General features: G+C 36.6%; 1 protein-coding gene and 2 long non-coding RNA genes across 8 annotated transcripts in view; 1 reads left to right on the top strand and 2 right to left on the bottom strand.

The window, feature by feature from the left end:
* Positions 1 to 14,551, bottom strand: part of BTBD9 (BTB domain containing 9) — a 481,979-nt gene that overhangs the window by 399,693 nt on the left and 67,735 nt on the right. The window lies entirely within an intron of this gene.
* On the top strand, positions 467 to 4,077 carry LOC144340388 (uncharacterized). Its single transcript, XR_013416454.1, has 2 exons — positions 467 to 1,377; positions 2,387 to 4,077. It is a non-coding gene; the product is annotated as an uncharacterized LOC144340388 (long non-coding RNA).
* LOC144340378 (uncharacterized) lies at positions 1,188 to 5,786 on the bottom strand. The gene is made up of 2 exons (XR_013416444.1): positions 2,393 to 5,786; positions 1,188 to 1,384 (listed from the first exon to the last, which is right to left on the bottom strand). It is a non-coding gene; the product is annotated as an uncharacterized LOC144340378 (long non-coding RNA).

Raw genomic sequence — 14,551 nt, 5'->3', positions numbered from 1 at the left:
AAAGATCTCTACAAGGACAACTACAAAACACTGCTGAAATTACAGATGACACAAATGAATGGAAAAATATTCCATGCTCATGGACTGAAGAACTACTATCATGAAAATGGCCATCTGCTCAATGCAATCTACAGATTCAATGCTATTCCTATCAAAGTATCAGTATCATTTTTCACTGAATTAGAAAAAAATGTTCTAAAATTCATATGGAACCAAAAAAGAGCCTGAATAGCTAAAGCAAATCCTAAGCAAAAAGAACAAAGCTTGAGGTATCACATTACCTACTTCAAACTATACTATAAGGTTACAGTAACCAAAACAGCATGGTACTAGTAAAAAAACAGATATGTAGATCAATGGAACAGAATTGAGAACCCAGAAGTAAAGCCACACACCAACAACCATCTGATCTTCAACAAACAAAAACAAGCAAGGAGGAAAGAATTTCCTATTCAATAAACAGTGCTGGGATAACTGGCTGGTCATATGTAGAAAAATGAAACTGGACCTTGCCCCTTCATTATACACAAAAATTAACTCAAGATGGATTAATGACTTACATGTAAGACCTCAAACTATAAAAATCATAAAAGAAAACCTAGGAAATACCATCTATCTATATGTCAGCCTTGGTAAAGAATTTATGACTAAGTCCTCAAAAGCAATAGCAACAAAAACTGACATGTAGGACTTAATTAAACTAAAGAGCTTTTGCACAGCAAAAGAAATTATCAACAGAATAAACAACCCACAAAATCGGAAAAAATATTTGCAGACTATGCATCTGACAAAGGTCTAATACCCAGAATTTATAAGGAACTTAATTCAATAAGCAAAAACCAAATAGCTCCATTAAAAAGGGGGCAAAGGACATGAACAGACACTTCTCAAAAGACCTACAAGTAGCCAAAAAACATATGAAAAAATGTTCAACGTCACTAATCATCAGAGAAATGCAAATCAAAACCACAATGTGATACCACCTCACATTAATCATAATAGCTATTACCATTATTTTTTACTTGTCAGAAATAAATAAAATGTTTTATTTGTATATATGCAAAATCAAAATCTTTTTGTACACAAAATATTTGCAAATTAATAAAAATAAAACATTACTGCTAAATATAATCCTTTAGATAAACATTAAAAAAACTACACAATATTTTGCTTTCCCTTTTTTGAAATTTATTTTTTATTTTTTTAACTTTTGATTTAGGTTCAGGGATATATGTGCAGGTTGTTTATATAGGTAAATTCATGTTACAGGGGTTTGAGGCACAGATTATTTCATCACACAGGTACCCATTATAGTACCCAATAGTTATTTTTCTGATACTCTCCCTCTTTCCACCCTCCCGCCTCAAGCAGACCCCAGTGTCTACTGTTCCCCTCTTTGTGTCCATGTGTTCTCATTATTTAGCTCCCACTTATAAGTGAGAACATACAGCGTTTGGTTTTCTGCTACCAGATTAGTTTGTTAAAGATAATGGCCTCCAGCTCCATCCATGTTCCTGCAAAGGATATGATCTCGCTCTTTTTTTATGGCTGCATAGTATTCCAAGGTGTATATGTACCACATTTTCTTTATCCAGTCTACCATTGATGGGCATTTAGGTTGATTCCATGTCTTTGCTATTATAAATAGTGCTGCAATGAACATAAGCATGCATATGTCTTTGTGGTAGAACAATTTATAATGCATTGGGTATATACTCAGTAATGGGATTGCTGGGTCAAATGGTAATTCTGTTTTTAGTTCTTTAAAGAAATAGCCCCACTGCTTTCCACAGTAGTTGAACTAATTCACACTCCCACTAGCAGTGTATAAGTATTCCCTTTTCTCCACAATCTCACCAGCATCTGTTATTTTTTTACTTTTTGATACAGAATGGCTATTAAAAAATAACATGCTGGAGAGGCTGCAGAAAAACAGGGAAGGATTATATACTGTTGATGGGAATGTAAATTAGTTCAGCCACTGTAGAAAGCAGTTTGGAGACTTCTCAAAGAACTTAGAACTACCATTCAATCCAGGAATCCCTTTATTTGTTATATACCCAAAGGAAAATAAATTGTTCTACAAAAAAGATACATGAACTCATATGTTCACTGCAGCAGTATTCACAATAGCAAAGATATAGACTCAATCTAGCTGTCCATCAAAAGTGGACTGGATAAAGAAAATACGGTACATATACACCATGCAATAATGCACAGCCATAAAAAAAGAATGAAATCATGTCTTTTGCAGCAACAGGAATGCAGCTAGAGGCCATCACCCTAAGCAAATTAACACAGGAAGAGAAAACTACTCTCTCACTTATGGGTGGGAGCTAAACAGTGGGTACATATGCAAATAAAGATGAGAACAGTAGACACTCAGGACTACTGGTGGGGGAGGGGGCAAGGGCAGAAAAACTACTTATTGGGTACTACGCTCACTACCTGGGTGACAGGACCATTTGTAACCTAAACCTCAGCGAAACACAATATACCCATGTAACAAACCTGCATATGTGCCCCCTGAATGTAAAATAAAAGTTGAAATTAGAGAGAGAAAGAGAAAGAGAGAGCATGCCAGTGCACCTAGTACTATAAGGCATCTATCCTTATTACCAATACCCTGCAGATAATGCCATTTTCAAAACAAGATATTTACAATTTGTATTTTTCTCAAGAAGCCAAAATCTGCAAAGATCAAATTGTGATGTGGACTCCTTCAGACCCAGATTCTGTAGGGTACACTTAAAAACACATGCTTTGCAGTCTTAAAGACTACACAGGAAAATAGAAGTCATCACAATACAAAAACATAACATTCCTTCTGTTACACGAAATGGAGGTGTGTCTTATTCCATTGACTCTTTCTCCTTCCCGCTTCAGTTTCTTCCTCCTGGATCCATTTAATCAGTATTTAAACATGCTTTAGCACCTCTCATCTTTAAAAAGCACATGCATTTCTAGTGTCCACCAGGTAGCTGTATTTACCTTCATGGCAAAGTTTTTCAAAAAAAGTGATCTATTCTTTTTTCTTCATTTCCTCATCTCCCAAAACTTGTAAAAAGTAACTTCAACTCCCTATTTATTTTTAAAAACGATCGTATAGCAAGTATAACAAAAAATAAATAAAAATCTAATAATACTTGCTTAATCAATATTAAAGTTTGGTGTGTATCCTTCCACACCATTCTCTATTCTCATATAAATCCAAATAAACATTTATATACATATGTAAGGTTGTTTATTGACAAAAGAAGTATCTCTGTGTTTTTCATCAACAATTTTTATTAAAATCCCTCTAGGTTGATTCATATGGATATAATTAATTCTTTTCCATTTTAATTAACTCCCCTATTGATGGGCATTTTGGTAGTTTTCAGTTTTTTGAAGCTATAAGCAATGCTGCAATAAGCATGCTTACACACCTATTTTCTTTGAATGAATTTTGCTAACGGGGGATTGCTGGCTTAATGGGTGTATGTATGTTTAATTTTATTATAAAGTGTACATTTGCTTCTTTAACCCACTCTAATCTGATTTCCACCACTACTGTATCAGTAAAACTGCTCCTACCAAGGTGAACCGTGCACTGTGTGTTGCCAGGGCTGATGGACACTTCCCATTCCTCATCTACTTGATCTGGCGTTGATGACCTGTCCCTCTTTCTTGAAGCCACACATTTTTGACTGTCCTTTTTTTGCTGGCCATTCCTTCCCTATTTCTTTCTCCTCTTCTACCAGAGCAAATTTTGGAGCACTTCAGACTCAGTCCTAGGTCCTCTTTTCTTTTTCCTCTACACTTTACTACATTCTATTTCTTTTGGATCTAATTGGCTCCTATGGCTTCAAATATCATCCTCTATGACAACAATCCTTAAGGTTCTATTTCTAGCCCAGGCCTCCTTTTCCATCTTCGAGCCTATATCTAACAATGCTCCCTGGAAGTCGCATAAGCTGAAGAACACATCTCAAATCCACTCGTTTCTCTCTGACTCCACTGCCACGATCCTTACACGAGACCACCACTCCTCTTCTATGCTACAACAGAGGTCTCCTAACTGGTTTTGCTCCTTCCACTCCCGCTTACCTCAATCCATTCCCCACAAGGAGGCAAAGGCTTTCAAAAACTAAAGTCAGATCATGTCACAACCTTCACCTTCCCAGGGGCCGCACATTTGATAGACTACTACAAGCTCTTTAACGTGCCCCCCACACATATGCAGACCTGAACGACTGCATCATTTACCCATCTTTCCCCTCTACCTCGCTGCCACTCCCAGTACACTGATGTCTTTTCATTTCCTTAAGCAAGCCAAGTTCTTTCCTCCCTCAAGATTTCCCTACCTGTCTCTGCTCCAAATGCTTTCTCCTTTTGCCTTTGCCTATCTAACTCTTAATCATCACTTAGGTCTCAAAGATCTCTTCCCTGAAGGACCTCCCCTGACTCCCCAGTTTAAATTGTATTCATGTTATACCTTTACTGCCCACTTGTGCTTTTCTCTCTCCACACTTATCAGAGCTTATAATTCTTTCTTTACTTGCAATTATTTTGTTTAATATCTGACTCTCCTACTAAGCTGTAAGCTATAAGGGTAAGGGATGTGTGTTTAAAACTCCCCACTGTAGTTCCAGTCCCAGTACAGTTCCTGTCATGTAGCAGGCACTCAGTATGTATTTGTTGAATAAATAGGAAAAAAATACTTTTATTTCATTTGGGATATCAAAAATTCCCTGGAGGAAGTGGCATTTCAGCTTGCTAAATGAATAGATGGGATTTCAGGAGCGGAGATGAGAGAAGAACATTTCAGAAAGAGGAACTGAGACCACATGTTTGGTACTAGTTAGAGATTTTTTAATCCAAGATTCAACTTAATCCTGGCACCAAGCATAAAATAAGAATCTCACTTTATGGCCAGGCGTGGTGGCTCATGCCTGTAATCCCAGCACTTTGGGAGGCCAAGGTGGGCAGATCACAAGGTCAGGAGATCGAGATCATCATGGCTAACACGGTGAAACCCCGTCTCTACTAAAAATACAAAAACAAAATTAGACAGGTGTGGTGGTAGGCACCTGTAGTCCCAGCTACTTAGGAGGCTGAGGCAGGAGAATGGCATGAACCCAGGAGGTGGAGCTTGCAGTGAGCCAAGATCGTACCACTGCACTCCAGCCTGGGCGACAGAGCGAGACTCTGTCTCAAAAAAGAAAAAAAAAAAAAAAAGAATCTCACTATACGAAAACAAAGCAGATAAAATAGCAAATGTTACCATTTTCTTCTTAAATAATAATTCTGCAACTAGCTCAAAGTGATTCCTTCACAACTTCTGTCTACCTGTGTCACTCCATTTCCTAGTCACTTAGGTTCCAAACTTCAAAATTCTCATTGGCTCAACTTCTTGATTTTTTTTTTCCATCAGTCATAAAGTTTGACTGGTTTTTCTTCTGAACTGTCTTTTACAGCTATTTCCTTTCACCATTTAACCAAAGACATTCTAATTCAAGTCCTCTTCACTAATCACATCACTGCAACCTTTTCCTAAACAGGGTTTCTCAACCTTGACACTATTGACATTTGCGGCTGGATAATTCTTCGTTGTAGGGAGATGTGCTGTGCATTGTAAGATGTTTAATAGCATCTCTGGTTTCTACTCACTAGATACCAGTAGTATGCACCACCTCAAAACAGTCTCCAGACATTGCCAAATATCCCTTAAGGGAGCAAATTCACCCCCAGTTGAGAACCACTGTTCCCATGAGATGACCTCACGGGAAAAGGCCTGTCAAACCATCTGAGCAAAACACAAACTATCCTTTGAGGCTAACTCAACTTTCATCTTTTCTATGAAACTGTGATGTCTATCAACAAGTGCACAGTTGTTTAATTTTTACAAATAATGACAAATCTGCATAAAACAAATGAGACCATGATTTGCTTGTCAGTTCAAACAAAGATTCAAAATAATGATAATGCCCATTGTTGATAAGAATGTGGGAAAATAGAAACTATCATTCATGGAGAGGAAAAACTGGTACAATATTTGTGGATAGCATTTAGTAAAATGTTTCACACTTTGAGATGATTATAATACTTTGACTCTGCTTGTTTAGAGATAATCAAAGGGGCAAAGACTACATTGTTCTGTAATTGCAAAACTGGAAACATCCTAAAGGTCCCTTAATAGGGAACTGGTCAGGTAATCAACAAGCAACAATACATTTAGAACACTGTGCTATTGTTTAAAAGGATAAAGTAGGTTGGTCTGAAGGTAGTGAGTTATCTCAATTGATTGTTCACAGTCAGTTACAGATCGAAATCCTTATTCTACTCTTGGTCCACTTCTCACTACTGCACTTGACTAAAAAAAATTAAAGATAAAAAAAATTCAAAGAGAAAGTAGATTTTTCGATATAGAATAACAACCACAATAAATATAAAGATATATGTGTAAGGTTTCAAAATAGCATGTACTATATAATACCATTTTTGTAAATAACATGTTTGTGTATGATTATACATAGCAGGCTAAAAGATATATAAAAATATTAACCAAATTTCTGTAGTCAAATCATATTTTAAATGTATTAGAGGAACTGCTAAATCTTCTTGAAAAATCTTAAAGAAGTCAAGTTATTAATCTATACTTTAAAATCTTCAGTTTACTTAAAGCAGGTATATTCTCCACCTTTATTTCAGGCAAATATCCTGAGTTGAAATATTTTTTCTTAACCATACTTTTGCCCTAGAGAAATCAATGGTAAAAAGGAAGTTTACAGAGAAAAATATATTTTTGTGCACGACAGCTTACCGGAGTGATGCATCCATGAATCATACTGAAAATATGTCCCTTGAAATCAAAGAAAACAATATGTTTACACAAAGAATGTGCCCCAAAGCTCCCCAATAAAGAAAAGTGTTTAATCGAAATATTCATTGACAGCTGGTTAGTGCTGATTCTCAAGGAGAAAAGAAAATCAGTGTCATTGTAGTCTTTTGTTTTGTGTGTAAGAGCTGAATATGCAAATCAGCCCAAAATGGAGACTCATTATCTGTTTTACACTTCAAGTGTGATTTTAAGCACTGTAGGTATACATACACACACACATCCAAAATATACATATATCTCAACAAACCATGCACATCATCTGTTCAGAACTGGGAAACGCATGCATGCTTCTACAACATTAAATGGAAGGCAGATGGTAGTCACTGATCAACAGACATAAAATAAAGTCCTTCTAAATCCTGCTCCCTCTAACAGTCCTTCTAATTTTTTTCCTTAGAAAAATATCAAGCAGTTTTTTGTTACTGTTGATTTGCAACTCCAAAATTACAATGGGTAATGCAAAAGAGGATTTCAAAGAAGGAAAAACGTCTTTTGGCACAGATTTCTCTTTCATAGTCTTAGGCAGGCGATAACACTAACTTTGAAACTCATGGCATACTGTAGTTTTATCAGTAACTACTGCGTAAATTAGTTCTTTCTAATAACTGAAGATTTAGCTTTCAAAATACATAATTACTGATCATTTTAGTCTGCATCACATTTCTTTTGCAGGATGAGATGAACTAAAACAGCTGTTACATTCTAATAGCTTCATAATGTGCACAGAATTTCTATGACTATTAGAAATTAAACCTATAGCTTCTTATCAAGAAGGACATATTCATGTATATATATGACCCACATTATTTGCAAGAACAATTATTAACTAATGAAATTATAATTTGAAACATAAGGCCGCTAAAGAAAATATTACAGCTCTCTTATTTATTTATTTATTTATTTATTTATTTTTTGAGATGGAGTCACTCTGTCGCGCAGGCTGGAGTGCAGTGGTGCGATCTCAGCTCACTGAAAGCTCCGCCTCTCCTGGGTTTACGCCATTCTCCTGCCTCAGCCTCCCCAGTAGCTGGGACGACAGGCACCCGCCACCATGCCCAGCTAATTTTTTGTATTCTTAGTAGAGACGGGGTTTCACCGTGTTAGCCAGGATGGTCTCGATCTCCTGACCTCATGATCCGCCCGTCTCGGCCTCCCAAAGTGCTGGGATTACAGGCATGAGCCACTGCGCCCAGCCAACAGCTCTTAAATGAGGTCAATGCCAACAGTCCACTCCAATCCACAGTCCACTCCCCCCACCTTTCTTCGCATCAATAAAGTGCTTTGGGCTGAAGGAAGTCCAAGCGTTCATGCTACCACCATTCCTAGCAGGGACTGAGCCCTCTATTTTCATATTGGGAGATGAATTTTTAGAAGATGAACCAGGTCTGGCACTCTGCCCAGATTTTCTGGCAGCTGACAAGCAATCTTGTTTTACTTCTGGTCTACTCTCCCCTGAGCTAACCTTGTATCCACAGACAGCACCCTGATCTAGGGAACTTCTGCCATTTATAACGATCACTGAGAAAGCTCTGATGATTTTACTAACCATGGGACTTGTACTCACAGTTTTCTTTAAACATATTTTCTGTGGAAAACAATACAAAACTTTGTTTCCTGTTATTTCCTTCTAACACTGGGGGAAAAAAAGTGTTAAAAGGGTATTTTCCAGAAAAATAGATTATTATCCAGGTACCTGCATTCAGGGATCTTAGAGGGCTAAGGAGATTCAACAAGATATCTGATGAGCCACTACTAGCAAAGGAATATAAAGCAAGGTCCAGGAACTGCAAAATGATTTCAAAAGTATACAAGATATATAATTAATGGTTAATTGGGTGATTCAAGCTATAAATACTATGAAAGGTGAGAGCAATTGTCGTTAAGTAGTACGGGGTGAAATTTGAATGTACAAGATTTAACTCTTCACTGAGAGAATTATTAACTACTCAACAATATCTTTTTTAGAGCACCACTGCCAAAGTAAGCAGGATAGAAAAATGACTATGTAATTCACACACAAAAAAATCTGTATCGAAGTTTGTTTATCTACAAGATCTAATTGTCCCTCCATCTTCTTGGTCATCCAAAAAGCAATAAATGAAGTTTTGTTTCATTGATTGCATTTTCTTATTCACTTCAGAAGCTGGACTGAAGGTCCTGGAAACTCTTCCTCACCAGTTTCATTAATTCCTGGGTTCCATTCCCAGTTCAGTAGCTCGCTTTTGTCTCTGTTCCTTGTGCTGGAGGCTCTTGGCTCATATTTAGAAGCCCCCAAGTCCTGAATGGCTTTGCATTCTATTCCTTCCTTGCTTCAGGATTTCCTAAGTTTCACAAATAAGTGTTGGGAGAGTTGCAGTACACCCAAACAGACTCCTAACGGATATTTCGCAAAGGAAAACTGATAGACTAACATTCATTTCCTCACGTGCAGCAGGTACCCAACAATGAAATATCTATATAACATATTATTTTTCTAAGCAAAAGACGCTAACTCAAGTCCTGGCTCCAAAGAGGGGGACTTTCTTTACCTCTTGGGAATTTTTACTGTTTTCTGTGACGACGTGATTTACAGTTCTTCAGAGGGAGTCTTCTAATCTTGTAGAAAGAAGTTTTAAAAGAGATAGCTTTAACTAAAACCAAGTAACTCCTAGATACCTTACACAGTTATACAAGGTAACACAGAAAGAGAAGATTGTCATTTATGTATGTTCTCTGAGCTTAGGGACATAGGTAGGAATTATGGGTGGGTAGATGGTAAACAGACAATTTGGACTTGCGAGACAAAAAAAAAAAAAAAAGGTATTTTTTGTAAGAACCAAGAATGACGCTACAGAAGCAGAAGAATCTAATGATGGAGAGCTTTGAGAGAAGGGTTTAGATTTGGTCAAGTCCAATGCAGAGTCTACCTTAGGTAAGTGTCCTGAATATACAGAACATTCTTCATTATTTTGCCTGGAAAGGCAAAAACTATATCATGAAATTCTTGAGAGCAGCCACTGTGTCTTGTTCATCTTTTTATATCTGGCACCTAAACGAGATGCCTGCAATATAGCATGTGTTCAATAAATGTTTCTTGCATGAATGTCTGAATGAATAAATCCCATAAGTAATAAAGTAGTATTGGGAAGAAAAACATGAGAAAAAAGATGTTTGATGATCAACATAGAAGGTGCTACCTGAACTTAATCCTGGGCCTAACTGCTTGGGAAGCAACTGTTAGCAGAAGCAAATATAGTTTTTGCCCTTTCAGAATGAAAAAGAGACAATGGCTGTTTGTGGTAATAACAACAGGTTATTAGTGTTAGTAACAACATCATCTCATGCAATAAGCTTATTAGGACACTAATTTATATTCTAAAATTATAAAATACAATGCAAAGGAAAAGGGCAACCCTGTTTTATTTTCTCACACAAAAGAAGCTCAACATGTTATTATCCTTTAAACAAAACAAAACAAAGAAGCCTGGATTCAATTGAATAACTTAAGGACAAACAGTCATTTCTCAAAGGTCTTACTGAATATAAAACATGGCAGGTTTTTTTGGGGTTTTTTTTTTTTTTTGCTATTGTTGTTGTGTTTTTCCCCCTAATAAAAGGATTCTAGGTGAAAATAATAAACAGAAAATTTCTCAACTAAAAAAAAAAAAAAAAAAAAAGCAACTCAAGATGTGAAGAAATCTTGTAAATAAAAATTTCATAATATATGGAATTTGTTTCTAAACACAGCTGAATCAAAACAAGCTAGGATTTAAGAATATTAGGTTCACTCTATAATAATACTGTAAAATGATCTTATGGAGAACTAAGGGGCAGGAAAATTCGAAGCTCTGCAGACAAACTGACAAAACATACCTAGATAAAGGATTGCTGCACTCCCTTTGGAGCATTTTAAAACAGAAAACATATTATTAGTATAATGTGTGTGTAGTCTGGGTGACCAGCACTAGTAGAATTTGGCCATAGCAGGCCCTCCCCTACAGGATTGGGGGAAACTGCTCATTCCAAAGAGGCAGTAAGAGCTTCTTCAGGGCTCAATGCCTCCTTCTCCTACCAGCAAGGTAGAGCTATTTCTTTACCTTGATTCTTGCAGCAGCAATGTAATGTGGAGTCAGGCAGACCTGGTTACAAATTTAACTTTTCTAAGGCTCCATTTCCTCATCTATAAAATTAAGTAGTGGTTTTTCTCCTACAGGGCTATTATAAGAATTACACAAGGTAATGAGATGTGCCTGACCCATAGAAGATGCTCAATAAATGTTAGACTGTTCCCTTCCTACCTCTTCTGAGGTCCTGTAACCTCATTTCTCTTTATCCTCATTCCTCTTTTCTTCTGTTTTCTGATTCCTTTGAAATATTCAGAAAATCTATCTCCTATCTCCTTTGAGTTACTCTTCTCTTTCAAAATTCCAAAGGAAGGTTAAAAAAACTTATTTGCATGAAACTGAATAGCTGGACTACAGAAGCCCACATTTCACCTATGCCTTGCAGATGACAACTCAAGAACTAGCTAGCAAGCACCAAAATATATACCTCTGGACTTTGGACATCATTAACTCAGCAGAAAGACTTAAATAGAACAAATAGTTTCACATGTTATTTCACAAATCACAGACTTTCAGAACCATTTATATTTAAATATGATGGTATAAAAAAGCAATTTTTAAATTCTCTTTAGCTTCAAGTAAAATTGTTATAATTTAGTGACACCATGTGGCTACACTTTGCTTTGCATTCTTAGAAGAAAATGTTCCTCTATGTGGGTTGCTCTTGCTAGTTCAACTGTAATATCAAGGTTGTAGGTAGATGGATAACTGAAACTAAGTATGAACTAAAAAGATTGGTTTTTTTAAAAATGAAACTATTCCTGTTTCTTTTACATCTGAATAAGGCATTTCTTGAATTGTGAAGGTCTCCAGTCCTAAGAAGAAAGTAAAGGCTCAGCATTATTCTAGCTAGGATTCTAAAGCAATCTAGTGAACACTGAATAATGTAAGAGTGTCCGCCTTTAAAAGTAAATAAGTATATCAATGCCCAGTTATGGGCGGAGGTGTAGGGAACAAAAGAGAAACAAAACAAGACACACGTTATACAAGCGTTAATATGGCAGGAAACGAATACTTCCATAAATAGCAATGCTTATTTCCTCATTTGTTCTATGTAGATCTATAGCACTGTATAGGTACTATAATCTAATGAGAATAGGAGAAAAAAAATTATGCTGTATCTATTGACAGCAGGAATGAGGGGGGCCTAGAATGTATAGAAGCAATAAATGAGATTAAAATGCCATATATCAAAACACAGTAAAGTTAGAGTACTCATATAATGAGGTCTCCTACGTAGACCAGCTACTCCTGAATAATATTCAATGTACACCAAAGAAAATATTTAGATGTTGTGTAAATATCTAAAACAATGGGCCAGGCATGGTGGCTCACACCTGTAATCCCGGCACTTTGTAAGGCTGAAACAGTCAGATCGCTTGAGTTCAGGAGTTGAAGACCAGCCTGGGCAACACGGCAAGGCCCCCTACTAAAAACAGAAAAAACTAGCTGGGTGTGGTGGAACATGCCTGTAGTCCCGCTACTCAGGAGGGTGAGGTGAAAGAATCACTGGAGCCCAGGAGGCGGAGGTTACAGTGAGCCAAGATGGCATTACTGCACTCCAGCCTGGGTGACAGAGCAAGCCCATCTAAAATACAAAGAAACACATACACACACACACAAACAAGTAAAACAATGACCAGAAAATATCACCCCCTTCATCTCAGCTTAAAACACCTGCCCCTTGTCTCTGGCCTTCTCTAACCACCCTATTTAAAATAATCCTCCTCCCCTGACCTCCATTACTATCACAGTACTATCTTTGCAACACTCATAATTATGTCATGTGCTCTTATTATTTGTTTGTTTCAGTCTGTTTCTACCAAATTCCAAGAGCACAGAAACCTTGGCAAACTTCTTCAGTGTTTGGCCTCAATATCAAGTACAACAAGAGCATAAAGTAGGCGCTTATTTGTTGAATGGGTGAGTAACGAATGAATACACAAAATCTATTTCCTTAGCTGGTGAAGCATGCCTAAATTTCCTGTTGTAAGTGAAAGTAGAACCATTCTAGTGAGATGTTTATCATCACTTATGGCCTCTAATGTGACTATGACAACCAGAAGACAGGCTTGCAGCACATGCTCTATGATACCCTTTCTGTTTTCTATGACACATATGGCACACGACAATTTCTCATTCTAAGAAAAGAAGAAAAAGGAGGGCAGTGAACTACAATAATTAAAATACTTGCAGCAAGCATCAAAGAAATCAGTGGAACTGAGTAGTGTACACGCTAGAATCCAGCTCATGATAAATATGGCTGATCACATTAGGATAGCAAAAAATGATTATTAAATAAATGACTTTAGTCAACTGACTATCCCCACCTGAAAAGATATATGCAAAATACCCTGACTGTATTAAACACTTAGATATAAAGCTTAAAAAAAAAACAAGTAGTGGAAAAAAATATGCATATACACACAAAAGTTTAACATTCTCTAATATTAGAATGAGGAATAATCTTCTAATCATAATACCAAGCCAGAAAGCATTAAAAGACGGACAGATCTGAATACATTTTTTAAAAAGTAAAATCCTATATGGCAAAAAGTACCAATAAAACACTAAAAATGTGTAACAAATTTCATATATGACAGGCAAAAGAATAATGTCATATACGTATGTATTGATATGTTCTCACAAGACAAAAAGAAAAAGACAATTCTCAGAAGAAAAATATGCAGAAGACAAAAACAGGCTTTTCATAAATAAGAAATTAACAAATGGCCAGTGTTAAAAGATACTTTAACTCACCAATAAAGAAATTCAAAGTAAAATAGGACTTTTGTTTTCAACAAATTATATATTACATTGGCAAAATGGTGACAGTGTCTGCATTGGTGAAGGTTCACAGAAAGGGGCATTTTTGCATGCAATTGGTAGAAATTGAGTACAACATTTCCAGATGACAAGTTTTATCAATATTTAAAATATATACCACATTATAACTTTATAATGAGAGATATTTCCATTTTGATATATTTTTAAAAAAGGAAATAAAGAAAGAAACCCAGTTTTGTATTAAACAAGTTCATCTCTCCTATGCCAGGCTCTAAATTATCAACTTACACCCATCTCAACACCCTGTCTGGCCTTGTCTCCAGTAAACAATGCTCCTAATCCTCCTCTAAACTCAGTCCAGCCCCTGAGGTAAATCCCTCTCCCACCTACGCTCTTCTTCCCTCTCTCAACGGGCATAACCTTGAGAACTTTGCTTTCAGCCCTGCTTTCTTCTCTCTCAACTTTCAGGTTTTAGACCAAGATTTCACTTGCAATTCCAGCCACCAGTCACATGCACACTTTGAATTCTACTTCTACCCATTCACACTCATGTTTTAAAGTTTTCTCATTTTTCAGCAATATTATATGGCTGCCAAATTAACAGCACCATGTTGAGGAACAGCTCAAAATTTTAAAAGCACCCCCACAGTACTCAATATTCACTATTCCTTACTAGTGTTTTCTGTTCAGTACTAGACTCGATCATCTAAGGTGGAAAGGACTGAGAGAGAGTTTACCAGATAACCAAGAAGACAATTTGAAGGTTACAGATTATGGG

The sequence above is a fragment of the Macaca mulatta genome, chromosome 4 (assembly GCF_049350105.2).
Source record: "Macaca mulatta isolate MMU2019108-1 chromosome 4, T2T-MMU8v2.0, whole genome shotgun sequence".
In the NCBI taxonomy this organism is placed as follows: Eukaryota; Metazoa; Chordata; class Mammalia; order Primates; family Cercopithecidae; genus Macaca; species Macaca mulatta.
The sequence above is the reverse complement of the archived record's forward strand: the minus strand, read 5'-3'. Positions and strand labels throughout refer to the sequence as shown.